Source organism: Mustela erminea, chromosome X (assembly GCF_009829155.1).
Source record: "Mustela erminea isolate mMusErm1 chromosome X, mMusErm1.Pri, whole genome shotgun sequence".
Classification (NCBI taxonomy): domain Eukaryota; kingdom Metazoa; phylum Chordata; class Mammalia; order Carnivora; family Mustelidae; genus Mustela; species Mustela erminea.
This window is the reverse complement of record NC_045635.1, coordinates 36,932,770-36,948,823: the sequence shown is the minus strand read 5'-3', so window position 1 is coordinate 36,948,823 and position 16,054 is coordinate 36,932,770.

The window sequence follows — 16,054 nt, the reverse complement described above, 5'->3', positions numbered from 1 at the left end:
GGTCCTCAGCAAGGCTGATCCCCAATTACCCACATTAACACACTCTCTATTGGCTATTTTCTCTTTCCTGTCTCAATTCCCTATGTCCCTAGTAGGGCTTCCTGACATTATGTCTCAAATAAAACTCTCCACTCAGACATACTCATAAGGTATGTTTTAAGGGGGATCCAAATCAAAAGGCAATAGCTCAGCCAAGTGGGGATGTCAATGATGACTGACAGAATGATCTGCTATTTTACCAGTCACTGAAATACAGCAATAATTCAATGACTAAACAGCAATCACTGGGCTATCTGTGACCACTGATTTCCCCTGCTTAGAGATTTACAATACACATTAGAATAAAAATGATATTGAAAATTCCAACAGCAAAACAAAAACCTATTTAACTTTGTTTAAGAGTTAAATAAACTTGGGATGCCTGGGTGGCTCAGTTGGTTGGACGACTGCCTTCGGCTCAGGTCATAATCCCGGAGTCCTGGGATCGAGTCCCACATCAGGCTCCCAGCTCCATGGGGAGTCTGCTTCTCCCTCTGACCTTCTCCTCGCTCATGCTCTCTCTCACTGTCTCTTTCTCAAATAAATAAATAAAATCTTTTAAAAAAAAGAGTTAAATAAACTTATTTGACACCCTTATTAACCTTCCAATTAAAGCCAGTTTGGAAAGTGCTGGAATTGATACCACACATTCCTAAAATTTATAAAACTTTATTTACTTTTCTTTCATAGGGACCCAGAACTAACTAAATCATGTTTGCTGGTATAATATTCAAGTTTTAAGCCAAATTTTCATTTTAGTAAATTATATTTTAGCTTTTTTGCTGATGGTAGAGTGATTTTTAAATGCCTTAACCTAAACTATATTTAATACTATTCAGAACCTCAGCTCACATGGTTTTCTATGCACCAATCGCCTTGACCTAATTTCCTGTGGACAACACCTATATTCAGAGGTGAGAAAAGGTTAATGAGCATTCTGGGAATATGTCGGCAGAAATATGCATCCCTACAATCCAGTGCCTCACAATGCCAATCCAAATGTCTCTCACTTCTGAACAGGAGCTTCCACAAGCTCCAGGCGGCAGGTAGAGGCTGAAGGGGATGGGGAAGGCCTAGAAGGATAACTTATACTCCTAAGGAAGGAGCTGTCACAGAACTTGGCTTCCCTCAAAACCAGAGTCCAAGAAATTCCTGTGGTGAAAAACTGTAGAGGTGAGAACCAGAGCTTCTCCATTCTTAGAGGTAAGTTTGCTCCCTAAAAATCTCAAGACCTATCCCACCTCAGAGGAGGTGTAATACGAGCCATAGGGACTGGTCTGAGGAGGACCTGTAATGGGACGGAGTATGGAAGTGAGTCCTCCCTGCCAGAGAGGCTACAAGAGTCTGATATTTCAAGCCAAAAAGAATAAGCAGTGAAGCTTCATCCTGGTGCTTCTACACACTAGAGAAGAACTACAATACTGAAACAGAATTACTAAAGGACACTGGTAACAACATGGAGGAAAAGAAGGAACACATAGTGATGATCAACCATGGTTCAAAATAAGACTTTTGGGAACCAAGAAACATGATCTTTTTCACTTTTTAAAATTCAGTGGATGAAATGAAAGAGAATATGGTCACTTTTGAGATCCAAATTGATGGTCTGAAAGATAAAAAAGGAGGAGTAGGAGGCCTAAATTTCGTGGGGTCCCAGGAATTCAGCTAGATAGTTTCCAAACCATTCTGAACACCTACAAATTCAACAGGAGATCGAAGAGAAGAAGAGCAGCAACTCTAGGAACAGAAAAGTGACCAATTTCTGGAAGGTAGGACATACATAGAAGTGAATCCGAGGTGATATACAGGACGATAGACCACAGGGAGAGATATACAGGAAGATAGACCAGCTCCCGGCAAGCAGTGGAGCAACGGAGCACAAAATCAGAACTTTTAGAAGTCAGCTCCACTGAGGGACGTAGCTCCAGAGGCTAAGCGGAGGATGGAGCACTTGTGGGGACAGTGTGGTCTCAAGTCATTCGGGGTCACAGAAAGACTGGGAGTGTCTGAGTGTGGCAGAACTCCCAGGTATCAGAGACGGAAGCCAGCAGCAGAGACAGAGCCAAAGAGGGGGTTTTCAGCTCGGGGTTACCTTAAACCATGATCCCCAACACATTCAGGCCACTGCTCTTCGAGGATGGACCCACAAGTGGCAGATTCAGGCAGACTCACCTTCCTCCCCCTGGGTGAGTGGCTCAGGAGAAGCGTGGCAGGAATCTGCTGGGTTTGGAGACTCCAAACGGGGTTGTTTGCCAGAGATAGAAATGTTCAGTCACAGGCAGGGTAAGCACAGAGTGCGGATGGAGACCAGGGAGACAGGAGTGACTGACTGCTTATCTCTGAGGACACACTGAGGAGTGGGCCCCCAAGCTCTCTGCTCGTCCTGACTGGAGATTGGGAGGCCACCATTTTCATTCCCGTCCTCCAGAGCTCTATGGAAAACGTTCAGGGAACAAAAGCTCCCGAGAGCGAACTCCAGCAGATTACTTAGCCCGTCCCCTAGCAAGAGAGGTACAATTGCACCTCAGGCAAAGACATTTGAGAATCACAGCAACAGGCCCCTCCTCCAAGAGGTCAAGAACATCCTGCCAAGATCAAGTTTACCGATCAATGAGAACTGTGGAACTCGAGGGCTAGGGGAGCAATACATAGAATTCATGGCTTTTTCCCCATGATTCTTTAGTATTCCATCTGGCCCAGAGCCAGATGGCTTCCCAGGGGAATTTTACCAAACATTTAAAGAAGAATTAATACCTATTTTCCTGAAACTGTTCCAAAAAAAATAGAAATGGAAGGAAAACTTCCAAACTCATTTTATGAGGCCAGCATCACCTTGATCCCAAAACCAAAGACACTATCAAAAAAAAGAATTATAGACCAATATCCCTGATGAACATGGATGCAAAAATGGTCACCAAAATACTAGCCAACAGGATCCAACAATACATTAAAAGGATTATTCACCATGACCAAGTGGGATTTATTCCTGGGCTTCAAGGTAAGTTCAACATCTGCAGATCAATGTGATACACTGCATTAATAAAAGAAAGGGCAAGAACCATATGATCCTCTCAGTAGATGCACTAAAACCATTTGACAAAGTACAAAATCCTTTCTTGATCACAACTCTTCACGTTATAGGGATAGAGGGTACATACCTCAACATCATCAAATCCATCTATGAAAAATTCACAGCAGATATCATTCTCAATGGAGAAAAACTGAGAGCTTTAATGCTAAGGTCAGGAACATGGCAGGACTATCCACTATCACCACTGCCATTCAGCATAGTACTAGAAGTCCTAGCCTCAGCAATCAGACAACAAAAAGAAATAAAAGGTATCTGAATTGGGAAAGAAGTAAAACTCTCACTCTTTGCAGGTGATATGATACTTTATGTGGAAAACCCAAAAGACCATGCCAAAACTGCTAGAACTCAACCAGGAATTCAGTAAAGTGTCAGGATATAAAATCAATGCACAGAAATCAGTTGCATTTCTATAAACCAACAACAATACAGAAGAAAGAGAAATTAAGGAGTTGATCCTGTTTACAACTGCACCCAAAACCATTAGATACCTAGGAATACACCTAATTAAAGAAGCAAAGAATCTACTTAGAAAACTATAAAGTACTCATGAAAGAAATTGAAGAAGACACAAAGAAATGGAGAAACATTCCATGCTCATGGATTGAAGAACAAATATTGTGAAAATGTCTCTGCTACCTAGAGCAATCTACACATTTAATGCAATCCCACCAATTTTTTTCAAAGAAAAGGAACAAATTATCCTAAAATTTATATGGAACCAGAAAAGACCCCGAATAGCCAGAGGAATGTTGAAAAGGAAAACCAAAGTTGGCAGCATCACAATTCCACACTTCAAACTCTATTACATCATCAAGATAGTATGGTCCTGGCACTAAAACAGACACATAGATCAATGGAACAGAATAGAGAGCAAAGAAATGGAGCCTCAACTCTACGGTCAACTCATCTTTGACAAAGCAGGAAAGAATGTCCAGTGGAAAAAAAACAGTCTCTTCAACTAATGGTGTTGGGAAAATTGGACAGCCACATGCAGAAAAATGAAACTGGACCATTTCCTTACATCACACATAAAAATAGACTCAAAATGGTTGAAAGACCTCAATGTGACGCAGGAATCCATCCAAATCCTTGAGGAGAACACATCAGCAACCTCTTCAACCTCAGCCACAGCAACTTCTTCCTAGAAACATTGCCAAAGGCAAGGGAAACAAGGGCAAAAATGAACTATTGGGACTTCACCAAGATCAAAAGCCTTTGCACACAAAGGAAACAGTCAAAAAAAACAAAAGATGACCAACAGAATGGGAGAAGATATTTGCAAATGACATATCAGATAAAGGGCTAGTATCCAAAATCTATAAAGACCTTATCAAACTCAACACCCAAAGAACAAATAATCCAATCAAGAAATGGACAGAAGGCATGAACAGACATTTCTGCAAGGAAGACCTCCAAATGGCCAACAGACACATGAAAAAGTGCTCCACATCACTCAGCATCAGGGAGATACAAATCAAAACCACAGAGAGATACCACCTCACACCAGTCAGAATGGCTAAAATTAACCTGTCAAAAAATGACAGGTGTTGGCAAGGATGTGAAGAAAGGGGAACCCTCATATACTGCTGGTGGGAATGCAAGCTGGTGCAGCTACTCTGGAAAACAGCATGGAGGTTTCTCAAAAAGTAGAAAATAGAACAACCCTATGACCTAACAATTGCACTACTAGGAATTTATTCTAAAGATACAAATGTATTGATCCGAGGGGTCACGTGTAACCAAATGTTTATAGCAGCAATGTCCACATTAGCCAAACTATAGAATGAGCCTAGATGTCCATCAACAGATGAATGGATAAAGAAGATGTAGTAATATATATAGTGGAATACTATTCATCCATCAAAAATAAAACCGAAATCTTGCCATTTGCAACAGCTTAGTTGGAACTAAAGGGTATTATGCTAAGCAAAGTCAGTCAATTAGAGAAAGAGAACTGTCATAATATCTCTCTGATATGAGGAATTTAAGAGGGAAGGCAGGGGGGTCTTGGGGGGGAAGGGAGGGATAAATGAAAGAAGATGGGACTGGGGTGGGAGACAAACAATATGAGACTCTTAATCTCGGGAAACAAATTGAGGGTTACTGGAGGGTAGGGGATAGGAGGGATAGGGCGGCTGGGTGATGGACATTGGGGAGGGTATGTTCTATGTTGAGTGCTGTGAATTGTGTAAGACTAATGATTCATAGACCTATACCCCTCAAACAAATAATACATTATATTTTTAAAAAACATTTTTAAAATAAAAAAGGAAACATACTACAAAACACAAAGCAGGTGGACTTCAACTTCCACAAAGGAGCAACTTGTCTCAAGACTGTCAAGAACCATTGTTTTTCCAAGAACCATTTAAAAAGCTGGTACAAATACACAAAGTATGTGTGTGAAATCATTGAAAAATATCAAGGTACATAAGACTCCAAGGTACATATGTACTCCAGGTACATAAATTTCACAGAGGTGGGAGGTACATTGAGGTGAGGTCCTCATTTGCCTTTGACTTTTTCTTTAGTTCATTTGCTAGTTCACTGCACTGGGAATAGAGTCCTAGCAGTAAACAGTGGTCAAGGCTTGTGGAAATCTCTTAGGGTTGTAGAGAAAAAAAGTCAAAATATGGTGGTACCAAGGAGACCAAAAGTCAAATAGGAGAGAAGTGAACTCTAGAATCAATTTCACCTCAAGATGTTTACTGATTCCTAAGTTGTATGCAACTAAGATGAGAGTCCCAGAAAAAAAGAAGAAAAGAAAAAAAAACAAGAAGAAATCAAGATCTGGGGAGCTGAAAAACTAATAAAAAACATCAGAATTCTTTTTTTTTAGATTTTATTTATTTGACAGACAGAGATCACAAGTAGGCAGAAAGGTAGGCAGAGAGGCAGGCAGAGAGAGAGAGGGAGGAGAAAACAGGCTCCCCAATGAGCAGAGAGTCGGATGCGGGGCTCTATCCCAGGACCCTGAGATCATGACCCAAGCCGAAGGCAGAGGCTTTAACCCACTGAGCCACCCAGGCACCCCAATACATCAGAATTCTTAAGGAAGGCATGTTCTGTGATGAGCACTGAGTGTTAAACATAACAACATGTGTTGGAGGGGATGTGGAGAAAGGGGAACCCTCTTACACTGTTGGTGGGAATGCAAGTTTGTGCAGCCTCTTTGGAGAACAGTGTGGAGATTCCTCAAAAAATTAAAAATAGAACTTCCCTATGACCCTGCAATTGCACTCCTGGGTATTTACCCCAAAGATACAGATGTAGTGAAAAGAAGGGCCATCTCTACCCCAATGTTTATAGCAGCAATGGCCACGGTCGCCAAACTATGGAAAGAACCAAGACGCCCTTCAACAGACAAATGGATAAGGAAAATGCGGTCCATATACACTATGGAGTATTATGCCTCCATCAGAAAGGATGAATACCCAACTTTTGTAGCAACATGGACGAGACTGGAAGAGATTATGCTGAGTGAAATAAGTCAAGCAGAGAGAGTCAATTATCATATGGTTTCACTTATTTGTGGAGCATAACAAATAGCATAACAAATAGACATGGGGAGTTAGAGAGGAGAAGGGAGTTGGGGGAAATTGGAAGGGGAGGTGAACCATGAGAGACTATGGACTCTGAAAAACAATCTGAGGGGTTTGAAGTGGCGGGGGGGTGGGAGGTTGGAGTACCAGGTGGTGGGTATTATAGAGGGCACGGATTGCATGGGGCACTGGGTGTGGTGAAAAAATAATGAATGCTGTTATGCTGAAAATAAATAAATTTTTTAAAAAAACAAGAAATTATAAGAAATTAAAAAAAAATAACCAATGAGTTGTTGAACACTACATCTGAAATTAATGATACTGGTATAGAATTTAAATATAGGAAAAGAAGATGTTAGCTGAAAACATAAATAAATAAAAATGATTCTATCTTCATGAAAGAAAAAAATACATCAGAATTCTGATAGGGTTAGGGAATTAGAGAATGAAGTTCAGGTTCAACTAACCAGGGTAGACCTTTTACTCCATAAGAAAAAATTTCTGAAACTAAAGGTGATACTCTACCAGTAGAAAGAAACTAGGAAAAGACCAGACATTATAAAGGCTAACACCTGCCATCACCTGGATCAAGATGATCTTATAGTGCTATGTCTGCCTTCCAGGAGAAATTTAACATAAGCCGAAGAAGTATCTACAATCTTTAATATACACTTTCCTGCATCCAATTACAAGGACTTTGTTAACATGTCAAGAAACATGAATAGGGGCACCTGGGTGGCTCAGTGGGTTAAGCCTCTGCCTTCAGCTCAGATCATGATCCCAGAGTCCTGGGATCGAGCCCCACATCAGGCTCTCTGCTCAGCAGGGGCCCTGCTTCCCCCACCCCCACCCCGCCTGCCTTTCTGCCTACTTGTGATCTCTGTCTGTCAAATAAATAAGTAAAATCTTAAAAAAAAATAAAAGAAACATGAATAAATGCTTAAAATCGAGAGAAAATCCAAACAATAGAAGCAGATCAACAGATAATTCAAATATTGGAGTAATCAGACAGGGAATATAAATAAATGTGACTAATGGGCTTAAGAAAGCAGAGAAATGTGTGAGGAATTTCACCAGAGAATTAAAACCTATATACATGTATCAAAAGAGTCAAATGGAATTCTAGAACAGAAAAACACATTCACTGAAATTAGGAATTCAATAGATGTATTTAATAGCAGAAGAGAAGACAGGTGAAGTGGACTATAGGTCAATATGAAATATCCATAATTGATAGAAAATTAAAATACAGAAAAATGCAGAAAATAAACATGGAATAAGATTAAAGGATCTAAGGTGTATAAGTTGGATTCTCAGGAAAAGAGACAAAACAGAAATAGTGGTTGAAGAAATATTGACCAAGATATTCCAAAACAGAAAATGACATGAAAATATCAGTTCAAGAATCAGTATAGACACCTAGCAGGATAAATACAAAGGAACTGTGTAAGTCTCCTAAATATCTAACACCTTTCCAAAAGGAAGACATTAAAAGCTGTTATCAAAATAACAATAACACCAACAACTATCTTTTCAAAAGAAACCATAGAAGCCAGAAGACAGTGGAATACATCTTTATAAAATACTTAAAGACCAAGTACCAACATAGATTTCACCCAGTGTAATGCCAACTACACTAGGTAAAAAACTTTTTGAAACATAAATTAAAATAAATGTTATGACAAATAAGAATGTTAATTCCAGCAAAACTTCACTAAAAGAAGTAATGAAGGGAGTTCTTCAGAAGAAAGGAGAATGATCCCAGATGGAAGTAGACTAATGTAAGAAAAAAATGAAGAGCAATGGAAAAGTATGTAACTAAATCCAGATAAATATACCGTCTTTAAGGTTTGAAATAATACTTTTAGATTTAAAATACATAAAGAATTAAATATCAACAGCAGTAACATGAAAAGGCAGAGGAAAACAAACAGCACTGAAGACTTAAAAAGTTCTTACAATGTTCAGGAAATAACAAAAGTATTTGTTTAAAATAAACTATAATTTGTCCATTGTGCTTGTTTTAATCTATAGGATAGACAGCTGTCTCTTTCCCTGTTCTTTTGTGGGAAACCTGTTGGCTTACACTTTAGCTTATATCTCCAACAAGTCTATCAATCTTCTCAACTGACTTTTACCATAGCTTCCACTGTTTTGTGAGTCTCTTAGACTGAAATTTCCTCACATCTGTTGTAAATCAAACAGGATCCTTTGGAGGAAGATGTGAAGTTCTCGGTTCTACGATCTGTTCCTCTCCCCTGCCCCAAATTCTGAACCAAGACTCTGTACTGAGTACCAAGAGAACATTCTTCTTTCTCAGTGACACCACTGCTTTAGGAACTGAGCATTCTGAATGAAAGAGGGGTGCATCAGTTTGCATCTCTCAGCATAGAACTTCTGCCCCATGAGCCAGGGCAAAGGTGATCTGGGCCACAGTATCCTAAGAATTACCATATCCAAGATGTAGCTTCAATTCTCATGAGAGGAGCTGAGCGGAAGATGGGAGCCCCACCTTTCTGCCCCACTCACTGCAGAACTTAGTTTCAGCAACAGGTAGCTAGGAACAGAATGATAAATGTTGAAAATTTGACCATCCTTGGAAGATAGCCCTCTAAATGGAAGCTGAGGGAAGAGGGATCCATGTGTTATCAACATACCAGTCTGGAATGGAGTTTCCATATTCCTAAGGTGGGAAATGGGGAGAGGACAGCACAAGTCATGCTTCAAATGCCACAGACTCTTGCAGTTCTTACCAAGTTTTAGATAATTTTCTTAAATATATGTTTCTTCATTTACTCTTTACCCACAGAACCATCTCTTGATGTTCTAAATGACTGGGTTATTTTTATAATTTCACCAGTTTTACTGGGATACAAGTCATGGAGCTCATCACATCATCATGCTTAGAGTGAAACTACTAAAATAAAATCATAAACTATATAACTAACAAGCTAACAGACACAGATAAAGGGACAGATACTGAGTTCATAAATTAGAAGAATTAATATTGTTAAAATAGACATACCACCCAAAGTAATCTACAGAAAGAGAAAAAACAACCCTAAAATTCATATAGATTCACAAAAGCTCCCTGAATAGCCAAAGCAATCTTAAGCAAGAAGAATAAAACTAGAAGCATCGCACTTCCTGATTTCAAAATATATTATAAATCTACAGTAATCAAAACAGTATGGTACTGACATAAAAACAGACACAGGGACCAGTGGAAAAGAATAAATAGCCCAGAAATAAATCCACACATCTATGGTCAACTAATATTCAACAGAAGTGTCAAGAACACACATGAAAAGAATAATCTCTTCAATAAATAGTGTTGGGAAAACTGGATAGTCATAAAGAGAATAAAGTTACGCACTTATCTCACATCAAATACAAAAATCAACCCAAAATTGTTTAAAGTCTTAAACATAAGACCTGAAACTATAAAAGTTTTGGAAGAAAACATAGGGGTAAAGCTTCTTTGACATTGGTCTGGGCTATGATTTTTTGGATATGACACTGACAGCAGAGGCAACAAAAGCCGAAATAGATATGTGGGATTGCATCAAACTAAAAAGCTTCTGTAGGAAAGAAAACAATCAACAGAGTGAAAAAGTGATTTACAGAATGGTAAAAAATATTTGCAAGCCATATGTCTGATAAGAAGCTTATATCTGAAATACGTAAGGAATTCATACAACTCAACTACAGAAACAAATAAGCAAAACAAATAACCCCATTCAAATATGAGCAAAGCTCCTAAATAGACATTTCTCAAAAGTAGTTATAGAAATGGCCAAAGAGGGGCGCCTGGGTGGCTCAGTTGGTTGGACGACTGTCTTCGGCTCAGGTCATGATCCCGGAGTCCCAGGATCGAGTCCCATATCAGGCTCCCAGCTCCATGGGGAGTCTGCTTCTCCCTCTGACCTTCTCCTTGCTCATGTTCTCTCTCACTGTCTCTCTCTCAAATAAATAAATAAAATCTTAAAAAAAAAAAAAAAAGAAATGGCCAAAGATATATGAAAAGGTATTCAATGTCACTAATCATCACGGGAATACAAATCAAAACCACAATGAGATATCATGCTATACTTGTTAGAATGGCTATTATCAAAAAGACAAAGATAACAAGTATTGGTGAGGTTGTGGAGAAAAGGGAACGCTTGTACAGCATTGGTGGAAATGTAAGTTGGTACAGCCATTTTGGAAAACTGTGAAGTTTTTCCCCAAATTAAAAATAGGACCTTGTGATCCTGCAGTCCCACTTTTGGGTATATCTCCAAAGGAAATGAAATCAACATCTTGAAGAAATACCTGCATGATCATGTTCACTGTAGCATTATTTACAATAGCCAAAATATGGAAACAACCTAACTGTCCATTAGCAGGTGAAGTGATAAACTATATATATAGTCAGAGTATAAAGTTTCAGTTATGAAAGAAAAAGCTCTAGAAATCTAAAGTACAGCAATATGAATATAGTTAATATTATACTATATACTTGAAGTTTGCTGGGAGGATAGACCTTAAGCGCTCTCACCACACCAAAAAAATGTTAACTGTATGAGGTGATGGATAGGTTAATTAGCTTCCTTGTGGCAATTATTTCATCATACATACTTATCAAAACATCAAGTCATAAACCTTAAATATGTACAATTTTATTTGTCAATTATATCTCAATAAAGATAGAAAAACATAATGAGGATATCAAAAGCAATCATTTTAGAAAGTAATTTGGCAATATTTATTAAAACTATAATTGTGCATATTTTTCAACTTGAAAATCCTATTTCTTGGACTCTATCACATAGAAATTAAAATGCTAGCGTGAAAAACAAATCTTTAGTATATAAGGAATACACAGAGATATCTATTGTAGCAATGTTTGAAGTGGCAAAAAAAAAAGGAAGCAAAATTAGTGTCAATCAATTGGAGCACAGAACATTAGGCAGCCATAGAAAAGAATGATGCAAGTACAATGGGAAAAGGAAGATTCAGAGAAGTACATTACAAAGAGCCTCTTTTTTTAAAGATTTTATTTATTTATTTATTTATTTGACAGAGAGAGATAGCAAGTAGGCAGAGAGGCAGGCAGAGAGAGATGGAGAAGCAGGCTCCCTGCTGAGAAGACAGCCCGATGCAGGACTCGATCCCAGGACCCTAAGAGCATGACCTGAGCCAAAAGCAGAGGATTAACCCACTGAGCCACCCAGGTGGCCCAGAGCCTATTTTTTGTTAAACAGTTCGTGTGTGTGTGTGTGTGTGTGTGTGTGTGTGTGTGTGTAAAATTATATGATTACAGAGAAATTCCTGAAGAATAAACACCAAGTTATTTACATTGGTTACTGGGGATGTCAGTGGGAGGTGGGGGTGTCAATAAAACATGAAACAAAAGTAAGTTTTTCAAAAGTTTGCTGTAATTTAAAGAAACTACTATGTGTGGTGTTATGTCATTTAAGTAAAAGTACAACTGTGAATATACATACATAAGAAATGGATGGTCTCCCAAAACATTAATCTGGTATGGTGAGATTTCAGAAAACTTTTACTTTCTTTAGCACATTTTTCTAAACTGTTTGAATTTTTTGCAAAGGAAAACTCAGAACAATAATGCTATTTTCATTGCTAAAAACAATAAGTGACAATAAATGTAAAAAGTTAAAGAGAGGGAATTAATAAAGAAACCAAAGTAGAATTAGAAATCGAGAAATGAAGCATCCCAGAGCTCTGGTAGAAAGAGGATCCGTCTTCTTTGATTGAAGCTGGTCACCATGGCACCAGAGTCAAGAGGATACCGGATAATCTCTTCTTTATTGTTCCTTAAATCACCTTCACCTATACCTGAACCAGAGATGATTGATAATCTACACATGGACAATTATCCTGGGTCCCCCTCTGAAGCCAGGTGGAAAACCCAGGACATAGTGTTTCTGGCAGGCTCCCTTGCTTTGCCAGCTTTCCCAAGGTTCTTCTTAGTGTGGACCCATGTAATTCTTCCCTTAGATTTGCTTATTCAAGATGACATCATGGTCCATTACGCCCAGGCACCAGATTCCATTATCCAGTCCATCAACTTCTCTCTGTTCTTTGTCTCAGTATAAACAACTCTGCCCTAGCCACCGCCCACCTAGGCTATAAAACAGGTTTCAGGCTTTCATAGTGAATCACATCCCTGAGATGTTAACAGAAGCCTGCTTTTCCAAGACTGACAGGTCTTTCCCTGAGGGTGACACCTTTCATTTTCCACCCACACACCACCCATGAAAGTTCTTTAATCATCTTTAGTTCTATTTGCTCTGAGTAAATCTCACATGCGGTTCCTGATGGGAATATAGGGTAAGAGGGTGCTACCACTTTCCCTTTGTCCAATGACAATAACCGCTTTCTTGTTCCTAATGACTATTCCTGAGCCACTGAAATCATGTCCCATTAACTGTTTCTGAATTCTCTCTAGCTCTTTCATTATCATGTTGCTCAGGCCAAAGACCTTGAATCCATGCTTGACTCCTCACTCTTTCACATTCCACACTGATTCCATCAGTAAATCCTTCTGGCTCTGCTTTGCTCCACAACATTAGTCATTAAAAATGCAAATTAAAACACAAGGAGATACCACTCCATATCGGCTAGAATGGCTAAAATTAAAATACCAGTAATACCAAATGCTGACAAGGTTGCAGAGCAACTGGAACTCTTGTGTATTGCTGGCAAGAATGCAAAGCAGTATGCTGTCAATGGAAAACAGTTTGGCATGTTCTTATAAACTTAAACATACACTTGCCATACATACCAAGATACTTCCAGATATCTACCCAAAAGAAGTGAAACTTATGTTCGTCCAAGAACCTACACACAAATATTTATAGCCGCTTCATTCATAATCAGCAAAACTGCAAACAATCCAAATATCCATCAGTTGGTGTAAATGAAGAAACAAACTGTGGTGCGTCCATGAATGGAGATCTACTCAGCAATAAAAAGAAATGAACTATTCATTCACATAGCATCAGGGATGAATGCGAAATATATTTGTTCAATAGAAGAAGCCAGATCCAAAACGTTCCATTTGTGTGAAATTCTGGAAAAGACAGAACTACAGGGACAGAAATAAGATTAGGGGTTGCCAGGAATTGGGGTTTGAGAGGGGTGACTACAAAGAAGTAGCATAAAGCAATTTTTAGAATAATGGAACTGTTCTATGCCATGCCTGCACTAGTACATACATTAATATAAGAATTTGTTAAAAAAAAAAAAAAAAAAAAACCCTGGTCCAAGTCACCATCAACTCTCCCCTGGACTCCTACAGTAATCTCCTAAATGCTTTCCTGCCATCACTCTTGCCACTTTATAGTACACATGATAGCCAGAGCAATACTTTCAAATCTAAGTGATATCATCATACCTATGCCCAACAGGCTTAAAATTAAATCCAATATTCATACTATGATGCTTAAGGCCCTACACAATCCAGCCCTTCCCTGCCTAGTTCTCTGACTTCATCCCCTAGTACATCCCCCTTCATATTCCAACCACAAGGGCCTGCTTGCTTGTCCACAAACAGTCTATGGACACCCCAACTTCAAGGTATTTACTGTTGCTGTTTCTCCTCACTAAAACATTCTATGCTGAATACCTGCATGGCCTACTCCCTTGCTTAAAACTCTCAATGGCACTCCACTGCCGACAGGATAAATTTTAAATTTCTCAGTGCCACACTTAGCACTCTTCAGGATGTGGCCCACACTCATCTCTACATCTTTATCTGTTACACATTTGGTCCCAAACACAGTGAGCTCTGTTTCTGAATTCTCTCCACTTCACCTTTTTTGTCTGGTGCATAAATATCTACTTATTTTTTGAAACTCAGCTCAATCATCACCTGCAGGGAAAATAGACAGCTCCCCCTTCATATACCCACCATGCCCTGTGTAGACTTCCATTGTAGCATGTGTTTTAATCAAGCTCTCCAGGTGATTCTTACACATATTAAAGTTTGAGAAGCACTGGCGCAGCATGTATTTTATGTGTGTTATATTTGATTGTATGTCCCATCTCCACTGGCTGGACTGAAGAGCCCTGGAGTTCTTTAATCCATCCCCACAGCCTAACACAATGTCTAACTCCCAGTAGGGATTCAGTAAACATTAGATGAAAGAACAATTGAATGGATGGATGCACATGCTTCCTCTCTTTCTACTTCCATGTTCCTGACAAAACAGAGTTCTCTCCCTGTGTGAACCACATGCCCAGTCAGAGACTGAATGGTACAGAACTACAGTTGCGTCTGACACATACTTGCCCTGTGTTGTTGGAACCAGACCGTGAGTCACCTTTTGTCAGCTGGCTTACTAGACCATTACAAACTTACTCTGGTTGTTGTTTATTTAGGTAGTATTTAGTCACAAGACATAGCCCCTGAAATCTAAGTTTGATAGTTACATTTATTAAGTGGACAGCTTTAGTGCAAAAGTCTAGGGATCACCATAGATTTTTTAAACTATAGCAATTATTTCACTGACTACATCTCTATCTTTATTGAGAGGAAGCCATCCCTTAGATGTGGAAAGTTTGATGTATCCATGCTGAGTACTTTTTTAAAAGTTGTCATTTCATGGTTACTGCTCATGATTAGCATTCTGTTCTGGGAAATAATGTTTTAAACAGCATCTATACCAATGTTAGTTTTCTTTTATAAGATTTATTTTATTTAATAAAATAAAATAGAGAGAGTGCACGCAGGAGTGAGGGAGGAGGGGCAGAGGGAGAGACTCTTCAAGGAGACTCCCCTCTGAGCACCGAGCTGACCCGGACTCCATGCCACCACTCAGGAGATCATGTTCTGAGTGGAAACCAACAGACTGAGCCACCTGGGTACCCCACCAATGTTAGTTTTCTATTGAAGTTAATTTGTGCAAAGAACTTTAATCTGTTAAGTCCTTGACCTTCTCAAGTATTTACTGAAAGACAGCATAGGTTCTCTCCACCCACCTGTCTCTCAGTAGTATCACAACTGTTCCTGTCTTGATAGGGATGATGTATTGCTGAACAAGGCCCTTGGCAATAGGGGTAGGGACACATGATATCTGTTCCAAGCAGTACCATCAATCCAGAGAACTACCGTGAGACTTTCTTTCATCTAACATCTTATCTCTACTGTTTCAACCACCAACTCCAAATCTAAGCTTCCCCAGTAAGACAAAGGGGTAGAAGAAATGGAAGATGGAAGGGAGAGGAAAGAAGAAGAGGAAGGAAGTGGCTTTCTGATTGTTGTATGGAAAATAGGCAACCAGGAAGGGAAGGAGGGGGCTCCCCAGACATTTTGCTTGGAGTTATGTGCTCATGCCTACATCAGCTTGAATATTAGGTAGGTGTGTCCCAA